The 21,517-nt window shown below is 37.6% G+C and overlaps 1 long non-coding RNA gene across 1 annotated transcript in view; it reads left to right on the top strand.

Annotated features, from left to right (window-relative positions):
• Positions 1 to 21,517, top strand: part of LOC138816001 (uncharacterized) — a 69,252-nt gene that overhangs the window by 33,471 nt on the left and 14,264 nt on the right. The window contains exon 2 of the long non-coding RNA XR_011368536.1: positions 8,152 to 8,283. This is a non-coding gene — a long non-coding RNA (uncharacterized lncRNA). The remainder of the gene's footprint in view (positions 1 to 8,151; positions 8,284 to 21,517) is intronic.

The following is a 21,517-nucleotide window of genomic DNA, read 5'->3' as shown; positions in this document are numbered from 1 at the left end:
AAGTAATTTTTATGTAGAATATTAAAATGTGAAAATATTTGAAATCTCTATTGTAGGTATCATATCATTCACTGATCCTAGAAAAGAGAGGAAATAGAAAAAAATCACACTAAATGATTTGGATGTTTGGTTATCAATTTCTACTATCTTAATTACAATTAAATACTTATGATAGCCAGGGTCATATTAAAGCCCTTCCAGGCTGAAAGTACCCTCATGCTGGAGATTTGGTTAATTGTTTTCTTCATGAATTTTGCAATGCAAAGAAAGTAGTTTTCACATGGTGGAAAGAACATAGTACTTATTGAATTGAGTGGAAGAGCTTTTCAAATCTGCAACTGGGCTGATTATTCTTCTGTATGTAACTGTATGAGCCTATATATTAAACCTCTGTGTAGTGTAACAAAGAAACGGGCATTAGTGGAAGTCTCTGTGCAGAAGAGAAATTTTGGCTCAGTGGACCCTAACTCATGGTGTACAACACCTAATGATTTATACTTGTAGGAAGGATGGAATGGTATCCCAATGGTATCCCAAACTGAAGCCTGAAAAATGGTCTTTGTTTGCTTTATACTCACTAATTGTTCTTATGGTGAATGAATATCTCAGCTATAAAGATAATTATTTTATTAAGTTTTCTCTTAGTGATAGTGGGATTTGAACTCAAGGCCCAGTGCTTTCTAGGCAAGTGTCCTACCAATTGAGCCTTTTTGCTTCTAGTTTGTGTTTTTAGGTAGGATCTAGTGCTTTTGCCTCAGTCAGTTTCAGGACAGGATCCTGCCATCTGCATCAAACAAGTAGCTGTGATTACAGATATGTACCACCATTATGCCTAGCCCTTTTTTATTTATTTATTTTTAAGTGACAATTTACAATATTGACACAGTAGTAAGACTTCAGGTTTTCAAGACCGAAAAAAATGATAATAAAAAGCTTGTAGACTTGGAGACTATGATTGGGAAATATTGGAATGTGGAAAATGCATACATACTAAGTTGAGTTCTCATTCTGTTTTGCTATTGACTGGCTTCAGGATCTACTGACCAGATCCCTAGTACCTCTAAAAGTTTCTATCTATAAATTGAATGTCTCAAGTCTTGAGACAAGTCAATCTTTTTTTTTAAATGGCATAGTCTTTTTTTATTTGCATTTTTAAGTCAATGACTTTTTGAGACAAAGTGAAGCTAACATGAGAACTCATTTATCCCCTTTCTAGAATATTCTCCAAATAATCAATAAAAGCTGATACATAATCAGATATACTAGATGCCTAAACTGAATGTTTCAAGATAGTCAAATGTGAAAGAATTGTTTGTGTTTGTGATTACCATGTTAACTTTGCTTTCTCTCTGTAACTGGCCAAACAGATTCAACACCATGCTTTGTGAGCCCCCGTGAGTCTTTTTACTGTCTGCTTGTGTGTTTAAATTATATGTTTAGAAAGTGATGGAAAACTCTTTAATGCTGAATGTTGAAGAGCCAAAAAACATAAAAAATTGACCATGACAAGTACTACCAGTGGTATTGAATATATTTCACAAAATTAGTTGCTTTGTAATCATCAAAGCCACATTTGGCTCTGGTCCAAATACACTTATCTTCTTTTTCAGTCCATCTCCCCAGCTTTTTGATGTGGTATATGCTTGACTGAATAGTTGGTGATAGAAAGTTTGGGATTTACTGTTATTGATTTTTTTTTTGAGCCAGCATTCCACTAATGAAGGATTTGTTATAGAATTGTTTTAGTGAATAAAAATTAGATATGTACTTAAAATTATACTATCCAAATACATTTTATCAAACTGGCGTAAACATTCACATTTGAAAATAATAGTTATGGGGGCTGGGACGGTGGCTCAGTGGTAGAGCGCTTCCCTTGCATGCATAAGGCCCTGGGTTCGATTTCTCAGCATCACGTAAGCAGAAAAAGCCAGAAGTGGTGCTGTGGCTCAAGTGGTAGTGTGCTAGCCTTGAGCTGAAGAGCTGAGGGACAGCAGCCAGGCCCAGAGTTCAGGCCCCACGACCGGCCAAAAAAAAAAACAAAACAGAAAAACCTATATCTCAGCACTAGTGACTCATACCTGTAATCTTAACCACTTAGGAGGCTGAGATCTAAAGATCATGATTTGAAGCTAGCTCAGGCAGACAAATCTGAATCTTATCTCTAACTAATCAGAACAAAAGGCCACAAGTGAAGATGTGGCTCAAGTGGTGGAGTGCCATCCTTAAGAGGCAAAGAGGTTTCATTGCAATACGTAATGCCTTTTAACTCTTTTTCATGACTTTTATCCTTATTTTCTAGTTTCCACAATGGAAATATTTGCCTTTGTGGTGCTGACTTATTTCATTTAACATGATGTTTTCCAGTTCCATCCATTTTCTATGAAACATATTTGATTCTTCTAAATTTTTGGATGAAGAATGCTCTATTGTTCATCTATATAGAATAAAAAAATCTATATATGTGATAATGAACACCTGGGCTGGCTTCATACTTGGGGTATATGAATAATAGTGCCATAGTACTCATGGGTATATACAATTTTTTGGATATATGCCTAGAAGTAGTATGGCTGTTTCATATGGTAGTTTCATCTTTTAATTTATGTATTCTCCATACTGGTTTCCACAGTTGCTGGAGTAACTTACATTCCTACCAGCATCTTTGCCAGCATTTGTTGTTGTTTGTTTTGTTAGTTATCATCATTCTGTCTAGGTTGAGGTACGCTATAAGTGTAGTGTAGTTTGGTTCCCAATTCCCTGCTGATTGAGGATATTGAACAGTTCATTGGCTAGTTTTCCTTCTTCTTTGAAAAAATGTTTGTTTAGTGCTACTGCCCATTTATTGAGTGGGTAATTTGTTCTTATTTAACTTATTTTTTTTTAGTTCTTTATATATTCTACATTGTAATCCCTTAGTTAGATATCTGGGAAAATTCTCCTAGTGTTTTCAACCTGCAGTTATTTTCATTGATTGACATTCCAGGGTAGTATCTCCTATAGTGTTACCAGGCTCATTGCAGTGCCTGGCACGCAGCAGACACTCCATAACTATTTATTAGACTAGAGTGCTAATGCCTAGATGGGATGTCTACTGGTGGATTTACCTTTGGGTTGGCATAATTAAGTAGAAAGATTCACTTCCTGGTCGATATTCCTGCTATACATTCTTCTTTTCTGAAATTGGTTGAAACCTGAGATGTGAATCATGGTGTTTGTTGGAGTTACAAAACATTAACCTAGCAGCTATTGTGGTCTTTCCATAAGTGATTGTGAAATGAAGTGGTTATGAGTTTCTGAGGATTTTGGTATATTTTTGTCTGTTTTGAATATGTAATTATTACTCAATGGACAGTTTTTGGAGTTGTTAGAATAAAAACAAATTTTGTTAATTTTTTGATGTCTGTTTGCTGCCTCTGAATAAATTGTTTAAACCTTGGGAGTTCTGAAGAATCAACAATTATTGATGTTATGTGAGCTCATCAATAGAGTCACAATAAAAATTCATTGAGTATTTTGGTTGGTGCTTTACCACTTGGTTCATGCTTATAGACTTGCTTTTGGCTGATGATTTTGGAAATGGAGTCTTTCAGACTGTCTTGCCTGGGTTGGTTTTGAATTGCCATTCTTTGGAGTTTAACCTCTGAAGTAGCTAGAATTGAGTCACCAAAGCCTGGACTATTTAGACAAATTTCTATAGATGCTTAACAATGGAAATAATCAAAATATCTTAAGATATAATAAATTCAGATAATTACAATTGTTACATTTATTCTTTAAAATCAGAAGATTTAAGCCTTGTGTGGAACTTTCAAATCTCATCTGCAGTGATGAATGAATTATATTCATTCTCTTACATAAAAAATATATTTTAACAGTAGCCTGTGGTATGGATCATTTTTAAAGTATGATTTTATTTTAAATATCTAGAGGGAGCATTGATTCCCCACATTTTTCATTTGCTGCTCATGAAGCTGATTGATTTCTAAATTACTCTGCTACGAAGATCCAATTTAGGATTTAAAAATCCCACAAAGACAAGATTTTTTCAGGTTATGAGGAAATTTTAATGCCCAGTGCTCAAGTCACTCTTTCTTATTAAACTAGACACTCGGGGAAACAACATCTCTGCTCACTGCCAGAAAACCACTGGTGCATTGCAGCTGCACTCAATCTCACTGTGATCTAACCTCACATCGAAATTTTAAGAATCCTGACTTTTGATATGGAAGCAATATGTTTGTTTATGACTTTGTGAGCTCGGCATGGTCCAGAGGCCCGGCTCACCTTCGTTTTGAACTGTATCTGGCTTCAGCAGTATTAACATCTATAAGAAGCGGACATCAAAGAAATATGCCCCAAATCACACTGAGCAAGCCATTTTGTAAAAAAAAAAGTGTCTTTACTGAGATAATTTACATTCATTCATTTATGTATATAGTGCAATGACTTTTTGTAAATTCCCTGAAGTTGTACCTTAATCCAGGAGAACATTTTCAACATCTGATTCCTCAGGTCATTTTTTTTTTTGGTGTGTGCTAGTACTGGGGCTTGAACTCAGAACTTCACAGATTCCCTTAGCTTTTTCTCTCAAGAATGGTGCTCTACTACTTGAGCCACTCTACTTCTAGCTTTTTGCTGGTTAGTTGGAGATAAGTGTTTTTCTCAGATTTGTCTGCCAGGGCTGGCTTCAAATCATAGTCCTCAGATCTCAGCCTCCTGAGCAGCAAGGATAACAGGTGTGAAGCAGCTGTACTTAGTATGACAATTTATAGTTAATCTCCAGTTCTAACCCCCAGCCAGGCAAAGTAAATGATATATCTATATAGTCATTTACTTTCTATAAATTTGGTATTTCTAGACATTTTTAATCAATGGAAGTTATGTTAATGGAATTTTGCATTGTACATTACATTACACAATAAGGTCATCATTTGTGCATCTACTTTACGTAATGCCTGTGAGCTGTATATATGTGTGTGTGTGTGTGTGTGTGTGTGTGTGTGTGTGTGTGTGTGTGTGTGTGTGTGTGTGTGTGTGTGTGTGTGTGTGTGTGTGTGTGTGTAGTAGCAGCTATCAGTGCTTTGTTTCTTGCTTGTGGTTGAGAAAAACATTCCATCTAATTCCATCTAGATATTCTATGTTTTATTTATCCATTCACAAGTCAATGAACAATTGGATTTTTTCCTGTTTGGGGCTCCCATGAATGATGTTTCTATGAGCATTCATGTGCAAGTTGGTTAGGGACATTCTATTAAGCCACTAACAAGGAACAGAGTTGCTAGATCTTATAGTAAATTAAACTTTTTAAAAAATGTGTGTGTGTGCACGTGTGCTGGCCCTGGGGATTGAATTTAGGACATGGGTACCTACCTGGAGCTTCAGGCCAGGGCTCTAACATGAGCCACAGCTCTACTTCTGGCTATTTTGGGGGCAGGCTGAGGGGGGGCGGTAATGGGGCTGGAACTCAGGGATTGGGCACTGTCCCTGAGCTCTTTTGCTCTGGGCTATCAGGACTAGCACTCTACCACTTGGAGCCACAGTGCCACTTCCTGTTTGTGAGCAAAAGTCTGTGTGTGTGTGTGTGTGTGTGTGTGTGTGTGTGTGTGTGTGTGTGTGGAGGTGTTAATTGGAGATAAGAGTCTTACCAGACCAGGCAGGAAAGTTTGAGCCATGATGCTCAGATCTCAGCCTCCTCAATAGCTAGAATGTCAACACCTGCTGGTAAGTTGAGCCTTTTAAGAAGTTGAAAAAAGTTTTGAGCACATAGCTTGGTGTTCACAAAGATAATGTGTTGGAAAAACTCTTCAAAAACCATATGGTAAAAAACAAAAACAAAAACAAAACACAAAAAAACACATATGGTCCAGAAACAAGGTAAAGCACCTAAAAATGTCATTAGACTCCTAGAAATCACTAGGCTAAGAGGGATAGAATGCTAAAGGCAAGGTATAAAATGTGTTATCTTCTGAAGTGAGTCTTTAAGAATGGTATGAAGATTTTAGAAAGATCACAAAATAATCTGAATAAGAAGGAAGTAAAACATGAAAAGTATTATGCCAATGTCAAGCCATCCTACCATGGCAAGATATTGAAATGGCATTTTGGGTTCTTTTTTATTCGTCAATTTACTTTATTGTTTTTATAGAGGTGGCATACAGAGGGATTACAGTTACATGAGTCGGGTAATGAGTACATTTCCTTTTGTACAGTGTCTTCAGTTTCCTCGCTCTCTCCTAGCCCCTTCCTCCTGTCTCCACTCCCAAGTCGGATAGTTTTTCATCAATATCCAGTGAGCTCCACTGCTGTACTTTTTTACCCTTTTGCCCTCCCTCCCCCTTTTTTATTTTGAGACTCCAAAGACCTAGAACATTACAATAAGGGACAAGTCACCAACGTGCTAAATGGAGTTGACATGAACCTCCACAGACTGTGCTAAGAAATGATGAAAGCAGTTCTACTAGTGGCCACCCATCAAAGAGAAAGATCTGAAACTTGAAAGAGAAGCAAAATAGTTGGATGAAGAATTTTCTCCATTGTAATCGTCTTTGAGCTTTCCATTTATCATGCCCGTTCATCAGGGAGAAAAAAAAAGGAATGATCATTTTGATCTCTAGGCAAGCTAGACACCTCTAACTTTAACTTTTAACTTTAAGGGGACCATATGGTTTCCTTGATGTGTGTTTCCTATGGCTTCAGTATGAGGCAAGAGAGGAAAAGTTAAGAGGGCTGCCCCCAGTACTGAGATGACTTATACTGAGGTGACCCATACTGAATTTCTTTTGCTTAATGGACAAATGAGTGGGCCAAGTGCATTTTTTTTACTTTTAAATGATGACTTTGTGCAAGAATGCTTGTAGGAAAAGTTTCTATACTCTGGATACTGGTTGATATGAACTTCTCAAATCTTCAGTAGAAAGGAAGAGTCTTAAGCAGTCAGATGTGAAAGATATGGTTGATGTCATCATCAGGCACTTGAGAGAAGTTACTCTCTAGAAGCCTGAAAAGCCTCTGCAGTAGAAAGAGCCAGTCTTAGTTGTTCCATTGTCTTCAGAGCTCACCTGCCCTGCATCAGCCGTGCAGTCTCTTGAGTCCCTCACAAACTCAGACAGCTCTAGGGGAGTCAGAGGCCATAGCTAGTGTTGGATGGGAGAAGGGCAGCTAACAGAGCAAATGGAAGTTGTCCACATCACTCTTCATTTACTACAGGCTTCTAAGCTTGAAGTCATGGGCCTGGCCTGGTGTGAGAAGAGCGGCTTTTGATTGAAGGAAGGAACTGAAAGACTGATGATCAGCATGCATAAGACTTTTAAACACCAGGAGATGGGTACTTGAAAGGGATGAGGTGGAGTCAAAGGGAGAGAGGTAGATGCATGTTGAGAAGGAGGGAGAATGCAGTTAAGAATTCAATTGTACATCTACAAAGTTAAGAAAAGTTAAGGAAGGGGTAGATTGGGAGGGGTAGGTGAGAATATTGAAAGGAGTGACATTAATTAAGATGTGTTTTGTGTTAAAAAATTCCTTTGTTAAATGGCAACTCTTTATACAACCACATAAAGATAATAATAATAATAATAATAATAATAATAATAATAATAATAATAATAGAGCTTCAGTTATTACTGAAGGAAGCTAGAGGATAGTTTATCAGTCAGGAATGACTGAATTAGCTATTAGCTATGGGACCCACTTGTGATTTCATATAAGAGTAGAGAAAAAAAAGTCTGATGTGGCAGAGAATAAATGGTGCAAAAGAATAAATATATTCTCTGTTTACACTCTGGTCTCTACCACTGACCATTCAGTATAATGGCTTGGGATTTATGTAAAATGTTAGTAAGAGTTGAAGTCAAAAAGATAAATTGGAACTACTTCTGGAAAGACCACATAGACAATGTTGCTCCATAGATTGACAAGAGTTGCATGTGTAAGAAGAAGCTGGAAATCATGGGCCTGGTGCTTTGAGAAGATAGAATTCAACATCTCAAAAATTCCAAGACTATATGCCAGTCAGAAACCCAAGATAAGAGATAGGGTGGTGACAAGAAAAAGTAAACTACTTTTAAAAGTGATATGTGTAAGAGAAGTTTACCTTTCTGAGGGAACAGAAAGTTGTACAACCATTTTTTTCTCTTGTTTTTAACACCCTAGGTCCCTAAAGAATCCACTGAGTACTTGAAAGAGTTAATGTTCCATTGTAAACACTTCAGTTAGCACCAGGGACCTCTTAACATTGGCTGCTGTGAGGAAGAGACAATTTATTCAGTGAGTTCCTGCAAGTCTGTGAGTACAGCAAGTAGAAAAAAAAATAAGAAGGGGACAGACAGGGGTACATATCACCCACTGCCAAAAAATATAAACCTAGCAGCTTGCTCCTGTGTACTGTTCCTTTGAAAACCAAGTGGAAATGAGACAAGTCACATTGTGAATATATCACTGACCTGTTGTATTATACAGTCAATAATATATATACATACAGAACTGTTGTATTATACAGTCAGTATATATATATATATGTATATATATATATGTGTGTATATATATATATATATATATATATATACACACACACACACACACACACACACACACACACACATACATATATTTGGTAGCCTTAAATGCAGTTATGCAGTTCTGCCTGCACTGAGGGAGAAGCCAGAATTTTCTAATCGGAGTTTTGATTTGCAATCAGTGTGCTGGGACTATTATTAGAATATGTTGATAGGGAGTGTGGGTGGGAGAGGGATAGGTTTAGGTTGGTTTCCCACTTAGTCTGCTTTCCCTTTCCCTTTGTAAGGCCCATTCAGTACTCCTTCCTCTTCCTGGGAGTCTTGCTTGGGTACTCTGAATGACTAGGGTTCCATGTTTCAGAGGCCTTAAAGGATATCTGCCAGCATCCTTTAATTTCACAAGTCAACCTATCTTGAACACAGTGATCTCTCCTTTCAGTTACAGTGCCTTCCCATGAAAAATTATGTCCTTTTAGTTCCTACATGGGGCAGGCTAATAGTAGTTTGTTGATCACATGATCAAATTGACATACACTATCTTATTTAATTTTGGCAGAACCCAGCCAGAAAGATGTTTGATGCATGAGAAATCAGATTCTGAAAGCCAGTCTAAGATATTTTTTTCCTAAAAGTCCCCAAGTTAAATGCTGGATGAGAATTAAGAACAGGTCTGTTTAACTCCAGCTCAACTTTTGTCAACCCTAAGTCATTGTTAGACATAAAACCATGAGGATGATAGAGATTCCGAAGTGATTCCAGTGGTGGAGGGGTTAATGCGCTCAGCCTAAAATCCCCAGGTTTTATGTATGCACAGGGGAATGGGCCCCCCATTTGTATGTTTTATGGGCATGTTCATGGAATGGCCTACATGTCACTGTTTCCATCCAAAATCTAGCAATATTGTGATTTTAATTCCATCTCCTTTTCCTGAAATGCTTGTCTTTAATTCCAGAAGAATTGATTTGTTCTTCCACGAGGTGAAGTTACTTCATTGTAATTATAGACTTTCATTTCAGGGATCTTCATGCATACTGCATACTGAGGCTCAGTTTACCCCTTTATCTCTTTCTTCATTTGCAAATCTTTTCTGTCTTTGACCTCTATTTGTCTTTCTCATGTTTTTTTTCTTTTTTTAAATTTTATTGTAAAGATGAAGTGCAGAGGGATTCCCTGTTACATGAGTCCAGTAATGAGTACATTTCCTTTTGTACAGTGTCACTCTTTCCCTCCTTCTCCCTCAGTGTTTCTCCCCCCAACTTCCTTCTCCACAAAGCTACATAGTTCATTTCCAACATAGTGTCTAGTAGGTTTCACTGCAGAATTGTTCACCCTTTGTCCCACCATTTCTGTACTTCCCCTTCCCCTTCCCAAATCAGATAAACTTACATACAAGACGAAGAGTCCAGAAGAGCTCAATAGCTATGTGCTAAGATCCTATAAAACAATACTTGCTGAAATGAGTGCCAAGAAATGGAAGAGTTTTTTTTTTTAATCTTTCCTCCTTTCCCCTTTGTCTTTGGTTTATTCCCTTCTCATGCATTTTCTTGACTGCCTTCTATGAAGAATTTGTCAAAATCCATCAATTGCTCTTCACCTACTTCAAGGTCATGGAGTTTTCTTTCCTTTTCTGTTTTTCCTATCCAGTCAGATAATCACTCTTCCTCTGAACTAGGCTGCTTTATTTCTTTTCTTCCTCTTTCTTTTTTTGTCTTTTAGAATCAATTAAGTCTGGAATTATACTGATAACATTAGAATTATATTCCTAACTATAGCAGGCTGGACAAGCTACCCAAAATCTCTGACAAAAGTTGCTGCATGAATAAATAAAAATAATTGTTTCACAAAGTCATCAAGAATAAAGCATCCTTATTTACATATAATCAACATGTAAATAGCTAGAATTTACATGTTGATTACATGTAAATATTTCTGCTTTATAGTTCTTCTTATCTGGCTTATTTCTTTTTTCCTCATCTTTACTTTATAATTTTGCACTGTTTTAACTTTTTCTGTCCTTTTGCTAGTGATAGTTAACACTGTGGTTGAAGCAATGGTATCGTTTCACATTGCTGTTCTGAGCTTAGCATTTTTAACCTTTCCTGTTGCTGTTTTTATAGTTTAAATTCAATTTAACTACTATTTATTAATATGTCTTATTTTAAATATATATATATATATATATATATATATTTTTTTTTTTTATGTATAGCTCCAGGGTGTGGACTTCGGGTTAGGTCTGCCTGGGAGAACAGCTCCTCCCCTCTTCCAATTCACCTACCTGAAACCAGCTGGTTGACAGTCAGATTTTTACTGGTTTCAAGAAGGTGAAGAGGAAGCAAGGAGGGGCAACCAGGTGATTGACAGTCAGGTGATTACTGGTTTCAAGGAGGTGAAGAGGAAACAGGGCAGGGCTGTTCTCCCTAGCAGACCTAGCATTTAGGACCTTACACTTACTAGGTAAGTGTTCTACCACTTGAGCCATATATCCAGCTTCCTTTCCTTCCTTCCTTCCTTCCTTCCTTCCTTCCTTCCTTCCTTCCTTCCTTCCTTCCTTCCTTCCTTCCTTCCTTCCTTCTTTCCTTCTCTCTTTCTCTCTCTCTTTCTCTCTCTCTCTCTTTCTTTCTCTCTTTCTTTCTTTCTCTTTCTTTCTTTCTTTCTTTCTCTTTCTTTCTTTCTTTCTTTCTTTCTTTCTTTCTTTCTTTCTTTCTTTCTTTCTTTCTTTCTTTCTTTCTTTCTTTCTTTCTTTCTTTCTTATTTTTCCAGTAGAGCTCACATTTTTCTCCAGGGCCAGTTTTCTATGGGCATTCTCCTACCTATACCTCCCAAATTGTTGTTGGGATTACAGAGATGACCCATCATGATAGGTTTATTAATTTAGATAGAGGTGTTGCTAACTTTTGGCCAGGATGACTTTGAACAGTAATCCTCCCAATCTCTGTTTCCTGAGTACTCATAATTAGAGTATATATGCTATCATACCTGGCCTTAATTATAAAAAATGTGTCAGGCACCAGGAAAAATTCTCCACCATTCACAGTTTCTATCCTTTTGATATAGGAGAAAGAAAGATGTACAATTTAAAAATGCAGACTGGACCTTTTGGACTGATGACTGCATTGATGTACTGGGAAGGTGGCATGCCCCTGTCTGGGAACAGAAGCTTCTGGCCACTTCAGCTCCCATACATTGCTTTATGTGTGTCTTCCATCTGGTTATTCCTGAGCTATATAAGCAAAAAGAGGGGATCCAGACATAGACATTATCAACTTCTTAAAAATTAAAATGGGCTGCTTCTCAAAACATAGTTTGTGTTATCCTAGCTACTTTGGAAACAGGTTTGAGGATCATAATTTGAGGCCAGCTCAGGCATAAAAGTTTGTGAGATTTCATCTCAACCAATACCAGGCAAGGTAATGCATGTCTGTTAATCCCAGCTGAGGGCAAATACAATGGCTCAACACAGTGGCTGGTGCCTGTCATTTCCAGGGATGTGAGGAAGCCCAGAGTAGAAGGAATGTAGCCTAGCCTAGCCCAAGGCTAGAGTCGGGGCTTAAGTGGTAGAGAACCAGCCAAGCAAGTGTAAGGCCCTGAATACAATCCTGAATACTGCAAAAAAAAAAAAAATAAAAAATAAATTAAATCAAAATGGACCATAGAACTAAATGCAAAACTATAAAACTCATAGAAGATATCATTACAGGGAAAAATCTAGATGACTTTGGGTTTGCCAATGACCTTTTAGATGTTACACCAAAGGCATCATCTATGAAAGAAATGGTAGGTTGGATTTGCTTATCATTAAAAATTTCTACTCTGAAAAAGATAAGATTGAGAGAATGACAACGAAAGTCACAGGTTAAGCCAGGCACTGGTGGCTCACGCCTGTAATCCTAGCTACTCAGGAGGCTGAGATCTGAGGATCATGGTTCAAAGCCATCCTGGGCAGAAAAGTCCATGAGACTCTTTTTTTTTTTTCAAGCAGGCATAAAACTCATTTATTAACAGAGAGCAGCCCTTTTTAAAGCCAAAAAGGATGGGTGGCATGGTAGGGGAGGAAGAGGAACCAATTACTGTCAAGCTCACACCCTGTCACGCACCTAAGCTTTCAAGGTAAATTGGGCTCTGCCCACTCTACTCTCTCTCAGTGCCATCTTTGCTGCTTGTGTTCCCCACAGATTCTCCTCCCTTTTTTTTTGTTTTAATGGCAGACCCACCTCCCAGTTAGTTATCCTTTTTCCTCCTCTGTAAAGGTTGTTTAAACAGGATTACATTGGTAGGAATAGCATTGGCTATGCAGGGGTTTTGAGGCAAGTCTGGGGGTTGAGATTCGCCAGACAAGGATAGGGTCCATGAGGCTCTTATCTCCAATAAGCCACTCAGAAAACTGGAAGTGGTGTGGTGGCTCAAGTGGTAGAGTGCTTGCCTTGAGCTGAAGAGCTGAGGGACAGTGCCCAGGCACAGAGTTCAAGCCCTGCAATAAAAAAAAAAAAGTCACAGGTTAGACTGTCAGAAAATATTTTTCAAAAGACATATCTAATAGTCTAAAAGGTAATTATCCAACATTCACAAAGAACTCATAAATCAATAATTAGAAAATGAGCAACCACATTTCAAAATGTACAAGAGAAATATTAAAGAAGATATATACCAAGTAATGTCTGAGAGATGCTAAATGTCCTATGTCATCTGAGAATTGCCAATTAAAACAATGAGATATCATTTTGTATGTATTATATTGGGAAGATCCAAGATACTAATACCATCAAATGCTGCAAGAGTGTGGAGCAACATGAACTCTTGTTCAATGCTGGATGACCAGCATAATGGCACAGCCATGAAAAGAGATAATGTCAAAGTATTTTATGAAACACAACATCTTACTGTAAAATTTAATAATCATTTTTCTTGGTAATTACCTAAATGAATTGCACCCACGTCCACACAAAAATCTGCACATGGATATTTAAAGTTGCCTCCTTTGTAATTGCTGAAACTAGAAATTAAGCAAGGTATCCACAAACTATGGAATATCTGGACAATGGGTGTTATTCAATGTTCAAAAGAAATAAGCTTTTAAGCTATGAAAAGATGTGAAGGAAACGTAGGGAAAAGAGCCAATTTTTAAAGCTCTGTGCTACATGATTACAATTCTACACCATTGTATAAAAGGCAGAGCTATGGATATAGTAGTAAGAAGCTCAGTGGTTGCTGGAGATGCTGAGGAAAGAGAGAATAAGAGCAGGAGAATTTTAGTGAAATATAAATAAGTGATAAATGCCATTATACATTTGTCATAACCCATAGAATGTACAATATTACAGCAGTGTACACCAGAGAAAATGGAGGACTTTGGGTGATGGTGATGTGTTAGTCTAGGTTTATCAGTGATAAAATATGAACCATGTTGGAAGTCAGAGAAGCTGTGAGTGTGGAGGGGGATATAGGAACTTGGTACTTTCCACTTAATTTTGCTATGAATCTAAAAATGCTCTATGAAATGTACAATGGATATTTTCTCTATGTCTTCTAAATTTGCCAATATTGTCACCTGTTGCTTGAGTGACTACAGATCTTCCATACTGTACCATTTCTGTCTAAAAGAGCAATGACAAAAGAAGTGGCATGGTAGCTCAAGTGGCAGAGCTCTAGCTTTGAGCTGAAGAGCTGAGGGACAATGCCTAGGCCCAGAGTTCAAGCCCCATGACCAACATACAAACGAAAAAAAGAGCAATGCCCAAATGCTTTTCTTCTTGGCCAAACTTACTCTCCAAACTTGGTAATTTTCTAAAATGAATTTAAGTCTCCTAAAGACTCTTTTCTGATTTATAAGGGGGGGGGGGAGAAACAGGTTTACAAAGAAGTGAAGGGTCTTGTTGCAGGTCACAACAGAAGAACAGACTTGAGTTAGCCTTTGGATGCTCTTGTGCGTCTCTCTGGGCTCTTTCTTTAAGATATTATAGTAAGACAAAATTTAAGAAACTAGTCAGGTCCCTACATTTCTGTAGAGTTTGGTATAATTTGTAGACAAATGCAGTAGTAACAATTACTAATTTAAAAAGTCCAGAAACTTTTATGAAAAATGTCTTCTTTGGTCAGATCAAGTATGTGCATTTCTTGTCTTTGAAAGCTATCATTTTCTGTTTTCTGGGAATAGGACCGAAGTTGACACAGCAGGGATAGGTAAGTAAAGAAAAGATAGTAGCACAGATGACAAAGGAAGAGTACTTTATGCAAGCAGAAAATAAAGAAATATTAGCAAGTGATTTATATTCATTTTCATCTTTTACACAATCTCATCTTTTAGCACAATAGAACATCAACACGATATTGAAACTGGAACAATTTCCATAGCAACACCTGCTAAGGATGTTTGCTACTGTATGTGTATATGTTTATATGGGTGTGTGTGAGAGAGAGTGTGTGAACAAGTGTGTAAACTGACAGGTATAGAAGAACATCCAATCCTTTGTAATCGAAGGTTAGCTCAGAACTTGGCTACTTGATTAAAATCCGATTTCCCTGACTGTTCTGATGATTATATGTGATAATGTGACTAATATTTGGTTAGTGAGGTGGGACTCAGGACAAAGGGTACGAAGTTCCTGTTGTGCTTGGAAAAGGAGATTGATTTTCCACTTTCTGATGAGGATGAGGGTGTGTTAGTGGGGAGCTGGAGCAGCCATATTGGATTACAAGATGGAGCCAGGTATGGAGGATGGCCCAGGAAAAGGATAGAGGTCCACCTGCCTACTTTTGATGTGTAAAGAGAAATAAACTGTCTTCTCCAACTGCTATTGTTTCTTGCTTGTTGTCACAACCAAATTAGTTTCTAACTAATACAGAAATGAATGTCAAAACTTCTATAATGTGCAATTTGTATTTGTTATGTATTATTCTAAGATGAACAATGTTGTGGTGTTTTCATCTATTCTCATCCCTGCTTTCTTTATAAATGTTAGAGTAAATGAAACCTTGTATGTTGTTATTGGACTGAGAGGATTCCCAATCAGAGATAGTTACAGAGATAGATAAAGATGGAGATGGGGTGGGAAGCAAAGAAGCTCATATCACAATAGTAATGAAAATCTCATTCCTCCAGTGAGAAAATTGCCTTCTAGTGGCCCATACATCATGAAGTGGTTCCAAGATCTGTTTTATAAAGAGATCAAATGTAACACCTCCAGGATGCTCCTCATTTAGTTAACTTCTGTTATGCATGATTTCAATAACATTTCTATGATTTTCTTTCTTTGTTGTGATTTATTTATTATCTTGACATAGTTATCAAAGGGGTTTTATTTCTTTACTTTAAAATAGAGATAGCACCTTTCAACATTCCCAGGAACACTGCTTGGGTTATATTGGATGCACCAATAATGTTCATATACAAAAATCCAGCCATCAACAATAAACAGAAGAAAAAGAATAGCAATATACTTTTTTTCTATTAAAGAACAGATTCAATGTATGGGGAAAATGTCAGGCCAGAGACAAATGCTTGCTGCTAATGCACAAATGCAATCAGTTTTCCACTTTGGTGCTAGAACTTCGAGTCAGGAATCCTGACTACAATATGCTTTAATTTAGACTGCCAGGTCTGTGAGAGAGAGCTATGCCTGCTGTGGAAAAGCTTTTCCATTTAACCTGCATCTATTCTGTGTGTGTTAGTTAGAGCTGAAAGGAGTGAGTACTTAAGCTGAGAACCTATTGATTTAAGCAGTACCATTCTCAGATATTCCTCTTCTTTTTCCTGTGTTCTCATTATTCCTGCCTTTTTATTTGCTCTTTAGACCATGGTTACTTAATGAGTTCACATCTTCATTGAATTCTCCACCAGGATGCTTTTATCCGGATCTAGGAAGTTCATTAACATGTACAAAATACTAAGACTTGGGGTTGAAATGTACAAAGCAACCAATTGGCTCTTTGTCACCATTTCTGTCCTTCTTGTCTCCTCTCCTATGATTTATTTTTATTTTTAGGAGAAGTTGAAGAAACAGCTTAGAAAGAGAAGAGCAGGAAAGAGTTTCAAGCTATTCTGGAAATGTAAAAGTTTCCTATAACTTAAGAATACAATGAAACCTGTAGCTTGAAAAAGAAGTATATAAATTTTTTTCAACAAAAGAACACTTCCTGCACTTTGAGATTTTAAGCATCAATAAAATTTAAGGAGATAGAGAGAGACTGATCCATAGTCATCAATCTTTTTCTTTCTCCGATTAAGTACTGTGATGAGAATGCAGAACAAAGCTTTACTATATTGAAGCAGAGAAGCACTCTTTAAAAGAACTGCCAGTGCTTCTTTACCCTATCTAATAGATCCAAAAACGTAAGAAAGACAATCATATCATAAAGGGTCAGTTCTTGATGCTGAGTATATTTATTTTTATGAGAATTTCTATAGATAGATATTATTATGACTTTTCATTTTTACTCAGGAGCTGATGAAATATCTCTATAAACCAGCAATAGGATTAGAGACATTATGCTGATGAAATATCCCTATAAACCAGCAATAGGATTAGAGACATTATAATTTACCCATGTAGACTACACTTTCTTTTGAGAGTGACTAGTGCTTGTTCTTTTTTTTTTTTTTTTTTTTTTTTTTTTTTGAACATCTTCACCCAATTACCCAACGTATTAGATCTTGCCCCTGTGACAAAGTACCTGAAAAACCACTTAAGGGAGGAATGATTTGCACTGACTCCAGGGTTTGCTGGCTCCATTGCTTTTTGGCCTGTGGCAAGGCAGAGGTGGAAAGGGGCTATTCACCTTATGGTGACTGGAGAAAAGGGTGAAGGGAGGAAGGAAAAGAACGAGAGGGAACTAAGAAGGGAGAGGAGCTGTAGACAAGATCTATCTTTCAAAGGATGGATCCCAGTGACCACTTACTCCAAATAGGCCTACCATCTCTTAGGCAATTAAGCTAGAAACTCATCAATAGATTAATACACAGATAAATTTCACACCCTCATGAGCCAATAATCTCTCAAAAGCACCACCAGCTGGGGATAAAATACACGAGCATTTGGCAAGGGACATCTCCTATTCAAACCATAACACCCAGACTTCCATTCTTTCTAAGGCCACATGCGTTTTGTTCTGGACTGAGTCTCCAGTTGTTGGCATATTTTTGCAGCCTTCTCACTTTTTAGGCTCTTTCCCTGTCCTTGAGATGTTAATAACGCTATCAGACACCACCGTGCTTTAGTCCAAGTGATCCATCAGCTTAACCTTACATCTCCCAAGAACCTTTTTCTGAGATACAGCCCCTGTGAGCCAGGGTTTAAAGTCAGTTTTTACGAATCCTTGTGATCATTTACTTGCGAAGGTGGGGGAAACGTGACAGCTGTGACAGAATGCTTCTGTGGATAAAATGCAGTAGGGGAAATGGCTGCAGCCATCCTTTACATAGAATCAATGTTTGTCAGCTGCCTCACCATCTTGTATCAGCATCGTTTCTGTGACTGGAGCTATGTTCATTTATGATAAATGCCTCTTCTAGGAGCTCCCCCTACAAATATATTAAAACAACCACAGAAATTGTAATCCCAATGAATGATGGTGGCCAACACCAGAAATACAACTTTGAGACTATTTTCCTTAGAGATTATTTAAGTGAAATTCCTTGTAAAAGAACAAGATGGTAAGAAAATATTTGTTAGAAATAAGATGTTTATAGCTATTAGATGGTTTCTACACATTTTCTTTTTTGTGTGTGCTGCCACTGGGGCTTGAACTCAGGGCTTCACAATCTAGATCCATTTTGTTGTTGTTATTCACAGTTTACACTCTATACCACTTCAGCCACAGACCCAGTACTGGCTTTTGCTGGTTAAATCTCCCAGTTTTGTCTGCCTTGTTGGCTTTGAACTGCAATCCTCAGAATTTAGCCTCCTGAGTAGTTAGATTATAAGCATGAGCAACTGAGGAGTTAGATTATAAGGGTGAGCAAGTGGTCCCTGAATATATGTTTTATGTATAGTACATTAAAAAATTTTAAACCCACAACTGGTATTATCCTAAACTCCTCCCTATTCTGTCCCTTTGTGATACGAACCATTCTAAAATTAGAATATAGGGGGTTTTACTAACTTCCAGTAATAGAGCTCTAATACTTATCACTAAAGAACAGTTATGATTGTGGTATACTAACACAGCAAGACAAATCTCAGGATGAGTTCAAGAAACACCAGGGAACAAGGACATGTCATAGCTGGAAAGTTCAGAGGAAAATGATCCAGAAATTAGTTTCTTAGTCTTTTTACTCAAAGGGAAGAGGAGGCAAAAATCATGTCTTGGGAAATATCAGAAAAGTTTTCCCTCTTGTTTCCAGCTGAGAAATTTCTCATGCCTTCATGCTGTTGTATACCCAATAGTAACGAAGTAGTTATGATTTCAAAGAAAATACGTCAGGCATTGCTCTTTCTTACCAGTCCATAAAATTTAACTAGTAAAATCAACAAAGGAATCATTTGAGGAGAAAGGGCTATAAGTCAAGAGATTTTATATTAGTTTCATTAATAATTATCAAGCAACCCATATGCTATTTTCTTGGTTAACTGAGAAGTAGACATATTTAATACATACCTCTCCCTTCAATAAGCACAGATCATGTAGAGTTAACAATATTGCTTTATTCCTCAATGCCACATAAAGTACCTATGTTCTAGATTTTACAGGAGTGCGTTAGCTTGGGTTTTCATGAAAGCAAACTTGGACCATAGGCTTTTCAAAAGGCATTTCTTTCAGAAAGTAATCTCAAGGAGTAAGGGTCTCTGGAACAGGTGAAGGAGAAGCTGGTACCCTTGGCCAGCATGGAACCCAACACTAGGGAGGTAGAGGAAAGAGAAATGGTACCTCTTGTCTAGCTTTTTATAATCAAATTAACTAAATGTATAAAATTATTACTCTAAGGCTACAATGAGGAATACTGGTAGAATATGATTGAGTAAAGAATTGTTTCATATGGACCAGTGCTTGATTTTATACTTTGTGGGTAAGGCCTGGCAATGTGTGGTGATACCTTTACTTTTCCAGTGGAAGAAGGAGGACGGGAAAGTAGACTACTGGCATCTACTGGGTAGAGGCTGAGCATGACATACAATTGCTTATAATGCATACATCTGGCCTCAATATGTTGATACCTCTGGCATAAGTTGTCAAACCTTCCTCAAATTGTGAATGTCTATGAGTCACTGGGTAATCTAGTAGTTAGATTCTAGTCTATAGGCCTAAGGTGGAGACTGATATTGCATTCTTTTCTAACAAGCTCCCATGTGATGCTGATGTGGGTTGGTATATGTACCACCTTGGAGTAATTCTATGGGTTGGCAATTAATTTTACATTTATAAAATCTACCTCATGTCTCATATCAAATCTATCTATCTGTCTATCTGTCTGTCTATCTATCATCTGTCTATCCCTGTAAAACTATGGGTCATAGTTCCTATAAACATTGCTTATAGAAAGCATTTCTTCATTTCTTATAATGTGCCAGCATTTCTTTGCTTTGCATCCATTCAGTATGAACTTTCAAGTTTCCAAAGCTACTGGATGTTGTTATTGGGTAGTTCACTGTACAAATGAGGGGTTAAGATTAATAATTTACTCTAGGTAAATTGCACAGCTTAAATAAAAACACAGAATATCTGACTCTATAGAGTACATTGTTTTAGCCAGTAGACTTCTGGATTTCCTTAATATATGTCCCTTTATGTCTGGCTTTTGTAGTCTATAAAACTTGCCATGTCAACTTGGCATGTTCCACATACTTTGGTGATTTCATAATTTTAGCAGGCTCAGCAAATGAGTTAGCCATTTGGAGTTTCTCTGCCTGTGGGGGGGGGGGGAAGGGTCTTCTCCCTGGATGCTTCTAGAATGATCACTTTTTACTTGGCCTTTTCTGACCTTAGAGTTCTCTGAAATAGTTATTTATAACCCTTTCTCTATATTTCAGCATGTCACATGCTTATGCTAATGCAGCACCAGTCTAAAACATATCAACATGGTGTCATTTTTTAATGGAATTATATAAAATCAGTAGGTTCCCAATCTGTATCCTCTGCTAATCATGAATTAAAATAATAACATTGTAACATCAGTAATAAAACCTCTTGTAGAAGTTTGGAAGTCATTAGTACAATTAGTATATGGATTCCCCTCCCCCCTGCCCAGTGTTGATAAGCTGATGTACGTGAGCTTTTGCTCTATGAAAATCTGTACTCTGGTTAAACAGAAGCCCTTTGGGCTATTCCCCTCCCTCCCCATTTGTCTGGGAAATAGCCTATTTTGACAACTTCTTCCAGCTCAGGCCATTTCAAACAGAGTCATATCCTGCATGTACCTTTACCTCCATTCCCCTGGAAATGGGGAGTTGATGTTTTTCTTGTCATCAGCCAAGCTCATGCTTGTGACACAGTTAATCCCTACTTTTTATATCTTCAGAGGGGACTGCAGTGGGGCAAGAATATATGGAGGATTAAAAAAAATGTGTCCTAAAATCTGTTGTGACATATTTTAAGCAAGTCCCTGTAACCAGCCAAGATGAAATGATAACCCTGGGAGATTGGACAGCCACACATCAGCCTTCTTTTATTTCCATTGCCTTTGTCCCTCCTGCTGAGCTGAATTGCTCCTCTCACGGAGCCTGTGATGCTTGCCTAGTGGAAGGTCTTTGGCACTCCAAAGCAAATACCCACAACCAGCCTCCCATTCCTAAATAAGAGGCAATTACAACCCGCTTTTCCTGGGAGGTGTCAGTTATAAAGGCAAGGGAGCCTTTGGAGATGGGTTAGATGTCAGTCAGTCAAAGAGGAAACTCTGGCGTTGAACAAGTGGTGCGCTCCTGCACGCAGTGCCAGCAGGCAGCTGCTGGCTACAAGCTCTTTTGCAGGGATAAAAGCCTGCCTACTGGAGTTCTAGCAGTTCTAAATATTTCATGCCTGAGCTTGAGCAAAAAGTTGCCATGGGAAGGCTGGCTTGAAGACTTATTACCTGC

Source organism: Dipodomys merriami, unplaced genomic scaffold, assembly GCF_024711535.1.
Source record: "Dipodomys merriami isolate MVZ:Mamm:240054 unplaced genomic scaffold, mDipMer1.0.p SCAF_11, whole genome shotgun sequence".
NCBI lineage: Eukaryota > Metazoa > Chordata > Mammalia > Rodentia > Heteromyidae > Dipodomys > Dipodomys merriami.
Note: the sequence above shows the minus strand (reverse complement) of the source record. Positions and strands in the feature narration are given on the sequence as shown.